At 39.5% G+C, this 6,361-nt stretch overlaps 1 pseudogene; it reads right to left on the reverse strand.

The window, feature by feature from the left end:
- On the reverse strand, window positions 3,577-4,475 carry Gm8231 (predicted gene 8231; annotated as a pseudogene).

A 6,361-nucleotide genomic window follows, 5' to 3' on the forward strand; every position in this document is an offset into this window, starting at 1 on the left:
AGTACTCTCTTGGGTGTGCCTCAATCCAATCAAATTGACAATCAAGATTAACCATTTTTATTGTTTTGTTTTGTTTTTTCTTTTGAGAGAGCATCTCACACTGTAGCCCACTTGGTCTGGAACTTACAGTGTAGCTCAAACTGGCTTTGAGCTCAGGTTTCCAAAGTGCTAGGATTATAGGTTTGAGCTTCAACACTCAATTATAGCCATCATAAATGTTAAAATTACAAACTTTGTTGTAATATCAAATATCAAAATATATTTGTGTGATTTTTTTACAAATAAAAACACATTTAGAATTCATATAACTGACAATATCAATAGTCAAAGAATTCCAAATTAATAAAGAACAGACAAAAAAAGAGCAATAAATAGGCGAAAAGTATGAATGGTCATTGCAAGACGAGAATAAACATATGGAGAAAATCTAATCCTTGCTAGTGTCAAAAAAAGTCAGCAGAGACAAAATCAGATAATTTTTTGACCCTCTTTGAAATGAAAATATCTCTCCTGATCATTGCTCATTTGTGTTTGTTAAGCTTTCTTATTGATTCCTCTTTTTTTTTTTTTGAGACAGGGTTTCTCTGTGTAGCTCTGGCTGTCATGGAACTCACTCTGCAGACCAGGCCAGCCTCGAACTCAGAAATCTGCCTGCCTCTGCCTCCTGAGTGCTGGGATTAAAGGCGTGTGCCACCACTGCCTGGCTCTCTTATTGATCCCTTTGCCTGAATAGCTTTATTGACCAGATTGGTCATATGGTACAGTGGTGCTGATCACAGAATCTCTTATCCTTTCCAGGAGAGTTTACATTGGTACCAACACTTCTGCAAAATATTTAGAACTATCTATGCATACTTATGGAAGATAAGAGATTATTTAAATGCTTATTAGAGGAAGAATGAAAAATAAATTCTGGCAAATTCACAGAATAGCACGGTATCCAAAGATTCACACCGTCTTGAAAGATTATATATAGAATGATTCGTCTTAAAAAGAACTAAAATAAAAAAGATTTAAAACAATAATATTTTTAGGAAACAGAGATGAAAAATTCATTCTTTGAGTCAAAGGAATAATGGTAGAAAAGAAAAAGAGAGAAAGAAAGAAAGAAAGAAAGAAAGAGAAGGAAGGAAGGAAGGAAGGAAGAAAGAAAGAAAGAAAGAAAGAAAGAAAGAAAGAAAGAAAGGAAGGAAGGAGGCATGAAGCCTGTGTTAAGTTCCAAAGACTGAAGAGAGGTTGGGCCTGTTGAATGGGGGAGCAGTTTCAGGGATCCTCAACCAGCATCATTAAATATGTGAAAGGCAAGCACAGGCCTGCATGGATTGTTAATATGAGGGTGTCAACAAAGGCCCATGTGGATTGTTGATAAGAATTTGTCCCAACCCTAAGGTTATGGATCTCTACCTCTGTGTATAACTTGAAGTATGTCTTTAAAAAGCTCAAATCACAGCTAATAACAATCTCAGATTAAATTTTTCTTAAAATACAGGTTAATTAAAAGGAAAAGATTTAAAAAAAAGAAATCTGGCCATATTAAGCATCTACTTTTCAAGTTGGAGAAAATAAGATACTGATTAATTACCACTCTTTGTGTCAAAATACTCAGCGAGTAAAAATACAGCCATGGCAGATTCAAAAAGAGAATCTTGTCAATAGAGCTATACAGGCAAAGGTAACAGTAAGAAAACTTAACAAAGGCAAATTAGCAACCATCAACAGAGATGCCAATTACCACTACCAATTTGTGAGGATTAAAAGAAAGTGAAACAAATTCAGACATAGTGGTGAATGCTTTTACTCCCAGCATTTGGGAGACAGAGGCAAGAGGATCTCTATGAGTCTGAGGCTAGCCAAAACTACATAGTGAGATTCTGTCTTGAAAAAAAACCAAAAACAACCAACCCCCCCCCAAAAGAGGTGAAAAACCCTTCAATATTATTATTTTACTTATTCATTTAAATGAATTGAGATGCCATTTGAGAAAGTAATATTAATAATATATTCACATGTATTTATTTAATTAGCTTTAGGATGAACATAAACAAATTAGTCAGTATATAAATGTACATGACTTTGTTAAAAAAAAAATACAAGAATACAAGTTGCCACAGAGTAATGGCCTATTCTATGCTTTACCAGCTTCCAAGTAGAGACTTCTTAAAGTAAAAAGTCTCTATCCAAGAATGACAGGCTCAGAAGACACAAGTCATCTTTCCACAGCCTTCTGCCTTTAAAGCAAACTTCCAGAACTCAAACACTTACTGCTGATTCAAGATCAAACATTTAACCAACAGGCTCTCAGATAGTTCAGTCCTCAGGGAATAATAAAACCCACATTAGACCATATAGGGCAACCTAGGAATGAAGGAAACTGTAACTGTGTACCATCTCTCCCCCTTCTTTTGAATATTTCCAATTTTACAAGATAGGCCAATGGGTGCTGAGATTACGAGATAACATCACACTGGTCCTTTACTGCCCTCTGCTGGAAGATGTATGTAGATACACCAAAGCTCCAGTAATTGCCAGCAATTGCAAGCTCAGTTGCCATAGACAACGTACTCTAACTGTTCTTAGCTTTACATGTAGATGTTTTAGAACAATGCACTTAAGAGATATGAGGGTTACAACGAGCGTTTGTAGAACTGAGCTGCAAACCTTACTGATATTTGATATTTACTTAAATGAGTAATCGCTCTACAAAATAATCTTTGCAGGGGGCTGGTGACGTGGGTCAGCAGTTAAGAGCATTTGCTGCTTTTGCAGAGGACCCAGGTCGGGTTCCTAGCACACCCATGGCAGTTCACAACCATCTACAGCCCCATTTCTGGGGTCTCCAACACCCTCTTCTGGTCTTCATCAGTATTCAATAAGCATAGCACACAGGCATACATGCAAGTAAACACTCATGTGCATAAAGTAGAAATTAAAAAAAATCTTTGTAGCACATAGATTTATACCTATCACATTATTATATATTATATTAAATTACATTATCTAGCCAATTTATACACAGAAAGGTAGAAATTGATAATAGTATCTAAAACTGCAGCTCAATCGTTTGTTTTGCCTTTTTTGTTGTTTTTGTTTTGTTTTGTTTTGTTTTGTTTTTGAGACAGGGTTTCTCTGTATGGCCCTGGCTGTCCTGGAACTCACTTTGTAGACCAGGCTGGCCTCAAACTCAGAAATCTGCCTGCCTCTGCCTCTGCCTCCCAAGTGCTGGGATTAAAGGCGTGCACCACCACCGCCAGGCTGTTTTGCCTTTTTGAAGTCGAAATGGAACAAATAGTTAAAGTGAATGTTTGAGGGATTTCCTAGTTAGTCTGTTGGCTGTGCCCATAATCTCTCTTAGGGAAGGCCAAGTAACCTGATGTTTGGAATGAGCAGGTCTAATCAGTTCTCAACAAAATTTATGAAGAATAGCAGGTATGTACCACAAGTTAAAAACAAAAACAAAAACCTTCCTGAGATAAGATAAACACAAAAAAGACTTCTTGGATGCTGAGTCTGTTGCCTCAACTGATGTCAGTACCTACATGCCGGCTTCTCTCTCTCTCTCTCTCTCTCTCTTTCTTCAGTTTCATCATGCTGTTTGATCTAGCATGTTGCCTAGAAAGGCTTGTGTAAACACTTTTCCAGCATGTCTCCTAGAGACCATTTTACTCACTGCTCTGTTTGGCCGCTAGCCTCTTGCCTCTCTCTTCAACAATGGTGAGGCGGATTCCTTTTCCTCAGGGAAGGGAGATCCATGGTTTGTTGCCCTTGCCAATAACAAAAATGTTGGAAGGACAAGTGGCAAAGCTGTTGCCATTGGCATCTTTCACATGAACCACAAAAAGAGCTGGGATGTCTCTCTTTGTTGGTGATTACACCAATTCTTCCCAATTTAGCACCTCCAGTCACCATACACAGGTTCCCCGTGTCGAACTTGATGAAGTCAGTTACTTTGCCTGTCTCCAAATCAATCTGAATGGTGTCGTTCACCTTGATGAGGGGATCAGGGTACCGAATAGTACGAGCATCATGGGTCACCAGTTTGAGATTCCTTTTGTGCCCACAAAGATCTTTCTCACTTTGCACAACTTGTACTTGGCCTCCTTGGGTGTAATATGATGAACAGCAAAGCGGCCCTTGGTGTCATAGATCAGACGGAAGTTCTCTCTGGTCTTGTCAATGCTGATGACATCCATAAAACCAGCAGGGTAGGTTATATCGGTCCTGACTTTCCAATCAATCTTAATGAATAGCTGCATGCAAATCTTTTTTTACTTCATCTCCAGTCAGGGCATACATACTCTGTTCCTTAGGAAAATGATGAGAGGCAGGCATTCCCTCAGCCTGTGAGGACCAGTGGATGGATGAGGAGCAAACACGTCAGCCAACTTATCCAATGTTTTGGAGCAGCTACACACTTCAAGTGTTTTTTTGGGACCATAAGCCATGGATGTGCTGGGAACAGAAAGAGCCTTCCTTCTCCTTAAATTGATTGTTTTTAATTCTTTTGGGGGTTTTGTATGTGTGGTAAGGTGAACTTTTGACCTCCATGTTTTCAATGACATCACAATAATCAAGGCTCTTAACTTCTTCCATGATTTCCCCCAACATATTTTATGATTACCTACTGCTGTGTTCCGTATTGCCAAAACCTAGGCACAAAATGATAGAAGAAACGTAGTCTAATCACAAAATCATTTGTAGTGTAGTAAAACAGAAACAAACATACAAATAGATATACTGGCTGCTAAAATGTCTCCCCAAAAACCATGTGCAAAGGGTGTGGTTGCTACCTGGGAATCTGGGGGTACTAACTGGATCCTGAGCACTCTCACTTCATCAAATGATTAATCTACTGAAGGGTTCACAGTTAGATGGGCTCATTGGAGGAAAGAGAAACTTAATGAGCCCGGCCTAGGTAATGGAAGTTGATCCCTGAGGATGGCATCTTGTTCTTGCCTACTCCTTGTCTGTCTCTTCCGACCCCCTTTCTTCCCTACTTCTGATATAGTGAGATAAATTGTTTAATTCTAGTACACTCTCTCTGCCTTAACATTCTGCCTCACTACACACCCAGAATCAAGGAGCCAAGATAGTGTTCGAAATCTATGAGACTGATCCAAATAAATCTTTCCTACTATGGTGGTTTGAATATGATCCACACAGACTCATGGGTTTAAATAGGTGCTTGGCCACAGGGAGTGGCACTATTAGGAGATGTAGCCTTGTTGGAGTAGGTGGTGGCCTTGTTGCAGGAAGTGTGTCACTGTGATGGTGGTCTTTAAGGAGATATATATATGTATATATGTATGTATGCTCAAGATCTGCTTCCTTAGGATCAAGATGTAGAAACCTTGGCTCCTCCAGCACCATATCTACCTACATACTCTCGTGCTTCCTGCCATCATGATAATGGACTAAGCTTCTGAAACAGTAAGCCAAGCCCAATTAAATGTTTTCCTTTATAAGAGCTGGTATGGTCATGGTGTCTCTTCACAGCAATCAAACCCATACTAAGACACCTACTGAATCAATTTTTTTCTTTTTTTTTTTTAAGATATTTTCTTTATATACATTTCAAAAGTTCCCTATACCCTCCCTCTGCCCTGCTCCCCTACTCACCCACTCCCACTTCTTGGCCCTGGCATTCCCCTGAACTAGGGTATTTATATGCTTTATAGCTTGCAATACCAAGGGGCCTCTCTTCCCAGTGATGGCCAACTAGGCCATCTTCTGATACATATGCAGCTAGAGACACGAGCTCGGGGGGTACTGGTTAGTTCATATTGTTGTTCCACCTATAGGGTTGCAGACCCCTTCAGCTCCTTGGGTGCTTTCTCTAGCTTCTTCATTGGCGGCCCTGTGTTCCATCTTATAGATGACTGTGAGCACCCACTTCTGTATTTGCCAGGCACTGGCATAGCCTCACACGAGACAGCTATAACAGGGTCCCTTCAGCAAAATCTTTCTGGCATATGCAATAGTGTCTGGGTTTGGTGGCTGATTATGGGATGGATCCCTAGGTAGGGTATTCTCTGGATAGTCCATCCTTTCTTCTTAGCTCCAAACTCTGTCTCTGTAACTCCTTTCACAGGTATTTTGCTCCTTATTCTAAGGAGGAATGAAGTATCCACACATTGGTCTTCCTTCTTCTTGACTCTCTTGTGTTTTGCAAATTGTATCTTGGGTGTTCTATGTTTCTGGGCCAATATCCACTTATCAGTGAGTGCATATCTAATGACTTCTTTTGTGATTGGGTTACCTCACTAAGGATGATATCCTCCAGGTACATCCATTTGTCCAAGAATTTTATAAATCCATTGCTTTTAATAGCTGAGTAGTACTCCATTGTATAAATGTACCACAA

Source organism: Mus musculus, chromosome 13 (assembly GCF_000001635.26).
Source record: "Mus musculus strain C57BL/6J chromosome 13, GRCm38.p6 C57BL/6J".
NCBI lineage: Eukaryota > Metazoa > Chordata > Mammalia > Rodentia > Muridae > Mus > Mus musculus.